The sequence below is a fragment of the Pristiophorus japonicus genome, chromosome 11 (assembly GCF_044704955.1).
Source record: "Pristiophorus japonicus isolate sPriJap1 chromosome 11, sPriJap1.hap1, whole genome shotgun sequence".
Classification (NCBI taxonomy): Eukaryota; Metazoa; Chordata; class Chondrichthyes; family Pristiophoridae; genus Pristiophorus; species Pristiophorus japonicus.
The window spans coordinates 5,927,778-5,942,123 of NC_091987.1; positions in this window are offsets into that span (position 1 = coordinate 5,927,778).

Sequence of the window (14,346 nt, forward strand, 5' to 3'; positions counted from 1 at the left end):
GGTCAGCGTTTGCAATATGATGCCCCTTGGCGTCGCCACCTGCATACCGCTTGGTCCCGGTGCTTCTTCCATCTCATCCGAGATGGCCGCAGGTTGTTCCAACCGCCCCCCCACAAAAAAAATCTCTTCTTCTTCCATCTCCTCCTCAATCTCCTCCTCCGCAGCAGGAGTCTGTAGTGGCTCCTCTTCTTCATCATCCTCCTGCGATGTTGGAGATGGTTCAGTGATAGTGGACCTCACTGACTCAACGACCACTTGACCTTTAATTTGATAAACAACGTTTAACAATTCAAATCATTGCATTACAATTTTTCTCGAACTCAAAACATTGCAATGCTTTCCATTACCCCATATGCACAAGTGATCACAAGGTTTAACATGACCTAACATGACCTCATTCGAAGATCTATAGTACATCACAATTATATATCAGATTATATTATAATTGCATAACATTACATGCGTAACTACGATATTTTCAGTATTTACGAATGATTCACACATTGAACAATGCACATTTCTCATTACTCACATGTCTCAAGGCTGGGTTCGGCCACACCACGGGATGTGACCGAACGGCTTTCTGGCCCCACCAAGGCCACCGCGAGCTCCTCATAAGCACAAACTGTGCATCATGGCAGAGCCCCGCCCGTCCTGCGTTGCTCCCGATTATTGATCGAGATCTTCTTCTGTAAATGATACGATAACATTGCACGGCATAAGCAAATGGATCAGGCAATTGAAGACATTGAAGACATTTAATAATGACAGATTTAAATGTTCTATTACAAATTAGCATTACGTTGCATATTTCACACTGCAACATTTAATTTTGTGCTGGGTTGCATAAATTATTCATAATTTAGTTATGTTTAAATGTAGCCAAATAACATTGTAGATTCTAGTTCCTATTTAGATCATTAAATAATACATAAACATAAATATATACTCTCGCAGCTGCCAGTAGGCTGTTCCACTGTTTGTGGCACTGGTCCGGTGTGCGTGTTTCATTAGAGGCCGACGTGACCACGTCGATAATGTCGGACCAAATCCTCAGATATGCACGGGGTGGAGGTTTCCCATGCCCACCCTGTGTCAGATCCTCCCACCTGGAGCTGACAGCATTCACGAGGGCCTCATTGGCCTCCGCCTCTCAACTGATCCCTCCATGTCGATTAATATCAGATAAATCAGACCACAAAATGCTTTCTCCTCTCTCTCTCACCCCGACCCTCACAAAGCTTCTGAGCATGTGTGATGACCCCTGATCTCCCAAAACGCGGGAAGGAGCATCAACCTGAAAAAAAAAATCAAGCTACACATGCGCAGTATAGCGTTGCTATGGAAGCTTTTTTTTTCATTCACTTCCATTTTCTTTGGGCGAGTGTGAGATCGCCGAGAAATCACATCACCCATTTGACATCGCCGGGGTAAGGCCGAGTGGAAAATCACAAAAAAAAAATGGGCCTTGAGCCAGCGATCAGCACGGGCGATAGGTCCCGCATCGCTGGAATAAGGCCCATTTTTTTCAGCCTTAGCCACAAAGTGGAAAGTCTAGCCCAAAGTGCCTGCAAAGGGATATAGACAGGTTAAGTGAGTGGGCAATAAGGTGCCAGATGGAGTATAATCTGGGAAAATGTGAGGTTATTCACTTTGGTAGGAATAGAAAAGCAGAATATCTTTTAAATGGTGAGAAACTATTAAATATTGGTGTTCAGAGAGATTTAGGTGTCCTCCTATAGGAAACACAGAAAGTTAGCATGTAGGTGCAGCTGATAAATTAGGAAGGCAAATGGCATGTTGGTCTTTATTGCAAGGGGGTTGGAGTACAAGAGTAAGGAAATCTTACTACAATTATACAGGACTTTGGTGAGACCTCACCTGGAGTACTGTGCACAGTTTTGGTCTCCTTATCTGAGAAAGGACATACTTGCCTTCGAGGTGGTGCAACAAAATTTCACTAGATTGACCCCTGGGAATGAAAGGATTGTCCCATATGGAGAGATTGAGCAGATTGGGCCGATACTCTCTGGAGTTTAGAAGAATGAGAGGTGATCTCATTGAAACATATAAGATACTAAGGGGGATTGTTTTCCCTGCTTGGAGAGACTAGAACTAGGGGGGGCATTGTCTCAGGATAAGGGGTCGACCATTTAAGACTGAGATGGGGAGGAATTTCTTCACTCACAGGGTTGTGAATCTTTGGAATTCTCTTCACCAAAGGGCTGTGGGTGTTGAGCTAGGCTGAGATATATTGGGCTAGACTTTTGGCACATCATCGCCCATTTACCATCCATAAAAGTTGTGAGATTCAGGCTATCGCTGATATTTAATGAAAAATGGAAACTAGCGCCCGATTATCGCCCATTTATCGCCGGCGCAACTTTTAACATACGGGAATGAGCTGCATCGCCCGGCCTATTTTTAAAAAATGATGTCATCCTCGTGCAAGGCCAAGAATACTGTTTATAATGGAAACTAGCGCCCAATTATTGCCAACATTCGACATTTCGCCCATAATTTGCCCAAATGATCGCTGGCCCAAAAAGACACTCAAGAAAAGCTCCAATCACCTAACCTTAACTTGGGACTACGGACGCCATTTAGTGATTTGTGAATGATTTTAAGGACGTTTTTGACTTGCCAATCATCTAATCACATTTGTATTTGTTGAGGACAAATTAAGAAGAGCGATTAAGGGCATTTATAGTGATTTATAGTGATGGGGCCTCTAATTTCTCAACCAGTATTGATGACTAATCACATGCTGCAGAATAGAGATGGAGAAGGTTTATTGAAGAGCATTAAATGGCCAATCAAAGAGGTGGCAGACTGCTCATGAGGAGGAGATGTTACACCCAACGCATTTACAGGGATAAGCGATCATACCTGGACTTGTCCGATAATGCATGCGTTAGAAGGCTGCGATTCCGAAAGGAGGTCATCTAATTAAGGGGAATCTGCCAGCTAATTAAGGGAGATCTGCAGCCTACTAGCACCATCAGGACCATACTGCCCATTGAGGTTAAGGTCATTGCGGCACTTTCCTTCTATGCATCGGGCTCCTTTCAGGCCTCAGCTGGCGACATTTGCCATATCTCTCAGCAGGCCACACATTACTGCATTCGACAGGTGACTGAAGCCCTTTACGCTCGCAGGATGGACTTTATAAACTTTCCTATGACCAGGAAGGCACAGAGTGAGAGGGCTTTGGGTTTCTCGAGACTAGAAAACTTCCCCAAGGTGCAGGGAGCAATAGACTATAGGCACATCACCCTGAGAGCATCTTTACAGGATGCAGAGGTGTTTCGGAACCGAAAGGGATTCCACTCCCTGAATGTGTCAACCACAAGCAAATAATCATGGCAATAAATGCAAATTTTCCAGGGAGCATCCAGGATGCGCACATCTTGTGTGAGAGCACTGTCTCTGACCTGTTTAACAGTCAGCAACAAGGTCACGGTTGGATGCTGGGGGATAAAGGATATGGGGCTAGATTTTCCACGTTTTTTGCATGCTTAATGCCCGCTTAACGTCAATTTTACCGCTGAAATGACGTATAACGCTCATATATTGCCCATTTAACCACAAAATGTAAATTGATGAGCATTTTTCGGAAACTTATCGCTGAGCGTTACTTTCTCCATGTGCGTAACGCCAGGAAAAAATACCGCCCGCCCACTTTTTTGGGGCAGAATCATCAGAAAGGGCGAAATCAATGCCCATAATATCGCCCTGCGTTAGTTTCTGCACGGAATTAACGCCGAGATTCAATAATACTGACCGCCCATTTTTTTGTGTCGTAAAGATCACATTTGCTGAAACTTACGCCCAGGAGATCGCCCAGCGTCACTTTCACCACCTTGCACACATATCGCCCACAATATCGCTCGCCCAAAAAAACGCCCGGAAAAAATGGAACTAAAGCCAACGGTGTCGGTGCCATTTTTAAAATCGCAGGTCGTTTCATTCAAAAGGGTGCTTCAACTTCGGGGGTGTTTGGATTGACTCTGGAGTTCTTCTCGGGTGAAGTGACCATCTCAACAGACATATTTTCATACCTCTAGGGGGTTTACTCTAGGTGTATTTTAGTGAGGAAATTATTGCTTCTGATCAATCGCTATTATACGTTCATTGCAATGGGGCCAGCCATTTCTCAGCCTGCATCGATTAATACGCAGATGCTGCAGAGTGCAGATGGCTCAATGTGTGATGCACATCATTATGTGCCCAATTTAAGACATGCAAGAATGAGGAGGAGGGCCAGACCATACACACCCCGCACGTACAGGGAAAAGAGGTCTTACCTGGACGTGATCGAGCACACCTACCTTCGGAGACTGCGCTTCCACAAGGTGGTGATCAATGAAATAAGTGAGCTCATCAGGCCACATATGCAGCCTGCCATCAGGACATCAGTGTAGGTCGAGGTCAAGGTCACCGCGGCACTGTCTTTCTACATGTCTGGTTCCTTTCGGGCCTCCGTGGTCGAGATTTCCCCTCTGTCTCACCATGCCACCCATAGCTGCATTAGACAAGTCACGGAGGCCCTGTACGCGCGAAGGATGGACGTTATCAGCTTCCCCGTGACCACGGAGGTCAGACTGACAGGGCTGGAGCATTCTACCGCATTGCTAAACTCCCCAGGATGCAGGGAGCACTTACATCGCCATGCGGGCACCTTCTCAGGACCCAGAGCTTTTTCGTAACAGAAAAGGATTTCACTCCCTGAAGGTCCAACTAGTTGTCAACCACAACCAGATCATAATGGCAGTGAATGCCAAATGTCCGGGCAGCTTCGATGAGGCTCACATCCTGTGTGTGAGCGCTATCTCTGACATGTTTAACAGTCAGCAACAAGGACAATGCTGGATGCTTGGTGATAACCAATATGGTTTAGCCATCTGGCTGATGACCCCCCCCTATGTGACACCCACACCGAGGCCGAGAAGCGATACAACCAGAGCCACAGAGACATAGGCAATGTGGTCCAGAAAACAATAACTGCGCTTCAGATGCCTGGACCACTCAGGAGGGGAGCTACAATACAACTCTGAGCAAGTAGCTAAATTCATGGTCGTGTGCTCCATGCTGCACAACCCTGGCTATCAGGAGGGGACAAGAATTGCCAGAAGGGACTGATGCTCCACCTCAGGAGAGAGAGGAAGAGGATGACGAGGGGCTGGACGCTGACCTAGGACCAGACAATCAGGCTGGCTAGGCAACCATGCCCACGACCCCCTCCAGACCGCAGGAAAGGGCCCGTGGTGGCTACATAGCTGCTTACATGAGGAGTTGATATCTGAACGAGTTTCCTGAAAGAATGTTGCTGTGAGTGACAATGCTGACACACTGCTATATGTGTGCAGCTCAGACATCAATGGTGGCCATTACCTTGGTGCCAGTTAAAGTTTACGTTGATTGAAGTTAAGTTTTATTTAACACTTTCATGTTAAGGAATCACCAGTGTGTAACGATCCTGTTGCCCAAAACTCACTGTTGGTTTGTAGACAGTTTACGTAGTAGGTAATTAGTCACTACAGTCGCAACAATTTGGTGGGACTTCGACTATTGAAAGAAAGTCGTCGACAAACGTTATGTTTCAGCTAAACAAACTTTATTTCCCAAAGTAGAATTAAAGTTCAAATGATTTCGCAAAGTAGAAATAAAGTACAAAACATGTATAAAATAGCACATAAGCCTCACTACTTGTGCTGGTATTACCCGTTAACAGAGGTGATCAGTCTCCGCCACTGGTGTCCTGCTTTCAAGCCCCTGCTTAAAGGTCCAACCTGCTTTGAGCCCCTGGCCTAAGGTTCCAGCTTCTCGAGTGTGGCTCCTAGGTTCTCGCTGATTCTGTGGAGTTTCTCTTCCTGGTTTATACTCTGCTCGAATCTGTTCCATCCCTTTGACTACACATTTGTCTGTGCCCTGGTGATTGGGTTATTCCAGTTACAATCTGTCCCATTTCCTTGATTACGTTTTGTCTGTATCCTTATGATTTCGCAAAGTACCTCTGTTAACGGGTAATACCAGCACAAGTAGTGAGGCTTATGTGCTATTTTATACATGTTTTGTACTTTATTTCTACTTTGCGAAATCATTTGATACTCTAGTTAAGGAAGCATGACTAATCAAATTTCAATTGGTAATTCATTTTATCTTCAAGGCACCTTAACCTTACTCTCAGGGGTCTTTCCATTTTATGCTGCTATAGCCTGCATATTTCTACAGTCCTGCTATCTGAGACAATGCACATCAAGGTTATGTTCAATAAAAACAAATTTATACTAACATTCGTCTGAAATCATAAGGCAAAAACATCCAACCCCCGCCCACAACCCACTTTTTCCACCACTGACATCAACATGTCCAGCAACGCAGAATACAAAGGCAAAGCAGAAGGGTGGTTCCCTCCCCCATACATTACAACAAATTGCATGCACCCAGATGCAGATATAACACAGCACTCACCTGCGGACATGCACCTCCCTTTCCTTCTTCTCCCCACCTCTACCCATTCCCCTCCTCGCTCCACGGCGCCTGGCTGAAGAGCTCCTGAGGCGGTGCCTCATTGGGGGGTATGAAGGCAGAGGCGGTGGTTACATGGGTACGGGAGCGGAGGGTGTCGAGGGGGGAACATTCTCTGATGCAGAAGCAGGGTCTTAGTCCTGCCTCTCATCTGTCGTTCACAGTGGTGGTGCGGAACCTAGGGGAGGAGTGCCGCCCTCCGGGACCACTGGGAGGCCTGTGCCAGCAGTGTTCCTGGCTATCGCCTCCAGGGCCTCCGCCATCCGCAGAATGTACTCGGTCATGGTGGCCAGTGTCGGGATATGCCCGCCAATGCTTCGAGGAGCTGGTCACCAATGTCTACAGTCCTCCTGTACCATCTCTCCGTTCTCATGTGGCGCTCGTGGACCAGACCTGTCGCGTCCACGAAACCTCCGCGGGGTCGGCGCCGTTCCGGGGACAAATGGGGTGCCCTGTGGCGAGGTGCTTGGGGCTGGTACCTCCAGCATGGAGGCAGAAATGACCGTAGGAGCACTAGATGGCCTTGAGGTGAAATGGCTTCTGGAGCGTGGCGATGCAGGTTCCTCGAAGTTGGCGCTCTCATCTGCAGAGAATAGACCCAGCGGATTGACGGGCGAGAATCGGAGCTCCTCAGCAGATGTAGGATCGTCTGGAGAGTCCGGCCCCGCGCCCCCACCTTCTGACCTCTGTGGTCTTGCCTGTGGCATCGCTTCTGGCTGAGCTGCAAAACACAAATGAGGTTTGTTATATCTTTAGATGCTCTGATAATGACTCCACGAGGCAAGGTATTGCACTTGAACTGTAGTGACCTTAGTCCATTTAATATAACTCCTGAGTGAGGAACACACATGGTGGCCTGCCTTTTATACTAGGCCTGGCCCACCTGTACCGGTAATCTACAAGTCTCCCACTGCAGTGCCCTCTGGTGGCACACCTTAGTGACCATACAGCTGGTGTACAAGTTTCCCATAGTAGTGCCCTCTGGTGGAGTAAACATGTCTGGATACATGACATCACTCTTCCCCCAAGTCCTTAGTGCCAATCGCCTTCATACATTGACAGTGCTCTGGGCTTCAGCTCTATCTGGTTGACCCTTGGAGGGTCGTTTCCATCTTGGGTGAGTGGGTGGTGTTTCGTTAGCAATAGAGGTGCTGGAGGTTTCTGTTTGAGAGTCCATGACCAGTCCATTCTCTTCCCCGCCACCCCCCCACATATAGATTATGCCAGTGGATCATTACATTCATATACATTCAAGTCCAGAAAAAAAATTTGCATTTATATCATTACAGTTGTGAGGCAATTACATTTGACTGATGAGATACATTCTTGATACATACTTGGAGTCAGTGCTGGGGTCAGCAGCGGTGCCTGAGGACAAACTAGTTCCAGAACTGCTGGATGGTGCCCAGGTAGTCTGGTGGCGGCGCGGTGCCCGGTGCTGGCAGTGGGAACCCGGTTGGCTCAAGTTGCCTGCTCTCGGGGCCTTTGCCGTTGCTCCTAGCGTCGGGCAGGTTCACAGATGCCTGTGACCTCCCTGTCCTCTCCTTGTGCCCTGAGTCGCTGCTGCTCCCTGAGGGGCAGTCGTCTAGCAGTGCGCAGGGAACTGCTGACTCGCTTGCCTGGCCGTTATTTGGTTTGGGATCCTGGCTGGTCCCGGTCCCATTTGGGAGAACCGTATCGGGTGACCCTTCGTTCCCAGGTGTAGCCTTAGTGGCGATAGGGTCTGGGGGCTGGGCCTTAGCGCGGTTTGCTCTTTCAGGCTCGTGGCGGTTGGTGCCATCGGGTGCCTGAGAGGTGGAGCCGATCAGGGGCAGGGTATAGATACAGGTGCAGTTGCCCTCCTGAGATCGCTTGCTCTGCAGCTTGTCTATATTAGCTGCTTGTGGCCACACTCCGTGTTGTATCACTCTGGTCCCAGGGATGCAGGTTACAGCATTGAGTAGCCTGCTGGACCGGTGCGCTCCCGATGGGTGTTTGCCCACTACATTATCTGAATACAGTTAAAATCCTGCATCGCACAAAGTTTCATTACTCATTGTAGATAAACTGTAGCTCCAATCGCAGTTGCATGACTTTTCTTTGCTTATTACATGTATAAAACTCTGATCATCAATTACAAGCTTTACATTTAACTCGCAGTTGCTGTTACATTGATTGAGAATGTGGAACTGTCCCTTTAAGTGTGGTACATTGCTAACCTCCTTTAAGAGAGCCTTGCTATCTTTACCCCAATCCGCTTCTCCGTTTGGTACCACGTGTTGCTCCATCAGCGCTGCTCCTCGTGGTCTGGCCGCCGCCATCTTTTTCCTCAGCGCCTCACCTCGTGTTTTGGGGCCATCTTTCTTTCATCCACGATGTCGACTGCGGTGATCCTCTTCTCCCCGGGTTCTGCCGCCGAAGCTGGGAAGTCGTCTTTGGATCCAAGTTTCTTCCTCCAGAGTCCTGCCACTGGAGCCTGGAAAGTGCGTTCGGGTTGTCTCAGCTGGATCATCTCCACGCAGTCGTGCTGAGCGGTCTGTACCTCGGGTGCTGTGCTGGTCTGCTCTCTGGTGCCGGATCCAACCTCAGGTGGGGGTTTGCTTTGCCTCTGAGCATGGAGGACGTTGATCGCTGGAGGGATGTAATCTTCCCAGCTCCAATGGATCTTCTCCATCCACCTTCTTCCGAGTAGCGTTGGTCCATCACCTGCAATAATCCACAGTGGTAACTTGTGCACTGCACCATCATGGAGTACCTTTACATCCGCACTACCAACGACTGGGATAAGTTCATTGGTGTAGGTGCACAGCTTTGCCTGAACAGGGACCAACTTGGATCATTCAGCTTGATTGTCCCATAGCCTCTCAAAGGCTGCTTGATTCATTACTGACTGGCTTGCCCACATGTCCACCTCCATGAAGACTGGAGTGCCGTTTAGCTCAACTTCCATTCTCAACGGGGAGCATTTTGTGATGCAGGTAAACATTCTGTACACCTCATCGTGGGGCTGAGTTGCCTCTCCGACCACTTCTTCATAATCCACACTGGATTCATGGCCCTCTGCAGACTCTTCAACACGGTGAGTCATATTTCTTTTACACATTCGCTGGAGGTGACCCTTTGTGCTGCACCCTTTGCACACATAGTCCTTGAAATGGTATTGGTGAGCCTGGTGATTTCCTCCGTAACGCCAGCATGGTGCTAACTGATTAGTCCCCCTCGGCGGACTCAGATTTAAATGACTCGGGGACCTGTTCTCTCTCCCCTGGGGAGATTCACGTTCTACAGTCCAGCCTCTAAAAGGTGCCAGTCTGTGTATAGTACTTGCCGGTTTTGAGTGTTGAGGATGAGTCATCCACCTAGAGCTGCAGGTCGAGGTCATGAATGCCTGACTCACGGTGATGGCCTTCTGCAGTGTGACTGTGGTATCCGCAGATAGTAGCTCGTGAAGAAGGCCCTCGTGGCCGATTCTGATGACAAAGATATCCCGCAGCACTTCGGTGAGGTGTTCGCTGAAACCACACGGTGCCACCAGCCTCCTGAGGTCAGCTGTGCGATCATGGTACCCTTGCTGACTTTGTCTTCTATATTCAACATGATTATTCAAGTCAGGGTGTACAAGAGATAGCTTAGTCTTAAGACCTCTCTTCATCATTAGGCAGGTGAGACCCCGGTAAGCGTGTGTGGTCTTGTCCTGTAACTAAGCAGTATGCATGACAGGCGGGTCTGCAGTGACCCTTGGGTTACTTGCTTCATATTCTGCTTTATGATTTGGACAGCATGCTCTGCTTGCCCATTGGATGCAGGTTTGAACGGTGCTGATTTTACATGTTTGATACCATTGAGTTTCATGAACTCTTGAAACTCCTGACTGGTGAAGCACAATCCGTTGTCGCTAACAACGATGTCAGGCAGACCATGTGTCACGAAAATGACACTGAGATTCTCAATGGTAGCTGTGGGTGTATTGGATGACATGATTATACACTCTATCCACTTCGAATATGCATCCACCACAACTAAAAACATCTTCCCCAGGAAGGGACTTGCAAAGTCTATGTGGATCCTGGACCATGGTTTAGATGGCCACGACCACAGACTCAGCGGCGATTCCACTGGTGCTTTGCTGAGCTGCATGCAAGTGTTGCACTGATGTACACATGATTCCAGCTCAGAGTCAATTCCCGGCCACCATACATGAGACCTGGAGATGGCTTTCATCATTACAATGCTATGTAGCTCACGTATAAATTTCTCTCTCCCTTTCTTGGGCATAACAACACGATTGCCCCACAGTATACAATCCAACTGAATAGGCAGTTCGTCTTTGCGACGAATGTAAGGATTGGTCTCCTCGCACATTTACCTGGGTATTGCAGACCAATCACCTTTGAGGATGCACCACCAATAAAATTGGGTCCTGGCTGGTCCAGGTCTTAACTTGTTGAGCCATGACAGGGGTTCCTTCATTCTCAAAAGCATCCATAACTAACAATAGGTCCGCCGGTTGTGGCATTTCCACCACCGGTGAGGGCAATGCCAGACGGCTCAAAGCATCGGCACAATTCTCAGTGCCAGGTCTATGGCGAATGACATTATCATAAGTGGAAAATGTTAGCGCCCACCTCTGGATGTGGGATGAAGCATTGGTATGGATACCTTTGTTTTCGGAGAACAGCGAAATGAGCGACTTGTGATCTGTCTCCAGTTCAAACCAAAGACAAAACAGGTACTGATGCATCTTTTTAACCCCATACACACAGGCTAGTGCTTCTTTCCCTACCATGCTGTAGGCTCTTTCCGCTTTAGAAAAGCTTTTTGAAGTATACGCGACTGGTTGAAGTTTACTCGACTCATTAGCTTGTTGGAGTACGCAACCAATTCCATATGATGAAGCATCACAGGCCAATTCTGAACATTTACATGGGTCATAATGTACCAGCAGCTTGTTAGAGCAAAGCAGATTAGTGGCTTTCTCAAAAAGCTCTGTCTTGAGACGCACCCCAAACCTAATTGTCGCCTTTTCTTCGCAGCATGTGCAGTGGTTCTAATAAGGTGCTCAATTTAAGTGGGAAGTTACCGAAGTAGTTGAGTAGACCCAGGAATGAACGCAGCTCCGTCACATTCTGCGGCTTGGGTGCATTCTTGATGGCCTGGTTTTCGCATCTGTGGGCCTGATGCCGTCAGCAGCAATTTTCCTCCCCAGGAATTCGACCTCTGGTGCCAAGAAGACGCACTTCGAGCATTTCAGTCTGAGTCCCAATTTGCCCAGACGATGTAGAACCTCTTCCAGGTTGTTCAGATGTTCCTCGAAGTCACATCAGGATGTCATCTTGGAACACGACGGTTCTGGGAACGGACTTCAGTAGACTCTCCATGTTCCTCTGAAATTTTGCTGCAGCCGAGCGAATTCCAAAAGGGCACCTGTGATAAATAAACAGTCCTTTATGTGTGTTAATGTACGTTAGTCTCTTCAACGTCTCGACCAGCTCCTGTGTCATGTAGGCCATGTCAAGTCCAGTTTGGTGAACGACTTCCCCCCGGCTAGTATTACAAACAAGTCATCAGCCTTCGGTAACGGGTACTGATCCTGTTTCGAAACCCTGTTGATCGTAGCCTTGTAGTCTCCGCAGATTCTGACTGTGCCATCACTTTTCAGCACAGGAACAATGGGGCTGGCCCATTCATTAAATTCAACCGGTGATATGATCCCTTCACGCTGGAGTCTGTCCAGTTTGATTTCGACCTTCTCCCTCATCATATACGGAACTGCCCGAGCTTTATGATGGACGGGTCTTGCATCTGAGTCCACGTGGATCTGCACCTTGGCTCCCGTGAAGTTGCCGATGCCTGGTTCTAACAGCGAGGGGAACTTGCTCAATACTTGGGCACATGTATCTTCCTCCTACGACAACGCTTTGATGTCATTCCAGTCGGATCTTATTTTTTCAAGTCAGTTTCTACCGAACAGCGTTAGGCCATTAACATAAGAACATAAGAACATTGTCTGGGACAATCCATAACAGTAATTCGTGAACCGCATCATCATACGACAGTTTAATTGTGGCACTGCCAATCACCGTTGAGTATGTGCGCAACTTGGCATTGACTGGACTCAGCCTGGGCCTCACAGCCTTAGTATCCCACAGCTTGTTGAATGCCCTCTGGCTCATTATCGACTGACTCACCCATGTCCAGTTCCATCAATACCGGCACCTCATTAAATTTCACGTTGATCATTATCGGTTTGCTCTTAGTGAGGAACGAGTACAGTCCATACACTTCCTCCTCTGGTATCTCGGATTGCGTATCCGGATCCGCGCTAGTCTGACCATCGTCCTCCACGTGGTGTGTCGCAGCACGCTTGCTCATCTGCGGACACTTGCGCTGGGGATGCCCCACTCTCAGACAGCCTTTGCAACTCTATTGCTTAAATCGGCACTGCTGGTGCCGGTGATTTCCCCCACAACACCAACACGGAGAAATCAGATTCATTCCCGCTGGTGGACTTTCAGCAGCTACTTTTTAGCACAGGAACAATGGGGCTGGCCCATTCATTAAATTCAACCGGTGATATGATCCCTTCACGCTGGAGTCTGTCCAGTTCGATTTCGATCTTCTCCCTCATCATATACGGCACTGCCCGAGCTTTATGATGGACGGGTCTTGCATCTGAGTCCAGGTGGATCTGCACCTTGGCTCCCGTGAAGTTGCCGATGCCCGGTTCGAACAGCGAGGAGAATTTGCTCAGTACTTGGGCACATGCATCTTCCTCCGACGACAACGCCTTGATGTCGTTCCAGTCGGATCTGATTTTTTCAAGTCAATTTCTACCGAACAGCATACGCAGTCGGGTAGGCCGTGCCGTGTGCCGCTCTGCCGAACGCCGAATCAATCACATTTACAGTACTTGCCGAGTTTCGATTTTTCATTGATATCTGCTTTAGACTTCCATCCGTCATCATGCATGACTGAGCGATCGTGCTGGCCCTGTTCAAGTCCAACGTCTCCACTGCCAGTAGCTTTTGCAGGATTACCTTGTGGTTGATGCCGATTACAAAGAAGTCCCGCAGCATGTCTGCGAACACAGCCCCGAACTTACACGATCCCGCTCGACGTCTCAGATCGGCAACGAATTCCACCGCATTCTGGCCCTCTGAGTGAACGTGCGTGTAAAATCTGTATCTTGAGATGATGATGCCTTAGTCTGGCTTAAGGTGGTCCTGTACCAGTGTACACAATTCTTCATACGTCTTCTCTGTTGGACTCATAGGCAGGAGTAGATTCTTTATTAGACCAGAAATTTTTGGACCGCAAACCGTGAGGAATACTGCCCGGCACCGATCTGTGTCGCCAACCTCCTCCATTTTGTTGGCCATGAAGAACTGGCTCAAATGGCTCACAAAGTCTGCCCAATCTTCTCCTTCCACAAATCGCTCCAGGAATCGAATTGTGCTCATTTTTGCATGCAAAGGTTCTTGTTGCCTCGTCGCCAAATGTTGTGTGTGTAATAACTGTTAGACTGAGTACTGTTTAACTCCAAGAGGTATAATCTTGGCTCTGCTTTATTAAGACACAAAGTGACTAATATACAAAATGGCTGGTCTTTTATACTTGGGCTGCACACACATGCGTGCAGCCCAATCGTCTCCAACAGTGACGCCATCTAGTGGCTAGTGATCCAAAAAGTACATACATGACACTCTCCCAGCTCACTGCTCTCTCCAGCGTCAGTCTCCACAGCATGCTGTGTCGCCTCCTCCTCTCCCTCCATTATAGGCCAAATTCGGGCAAATATGTGGCTGGTAACAGCTAATTTTTGTTTCCCCATTTGCT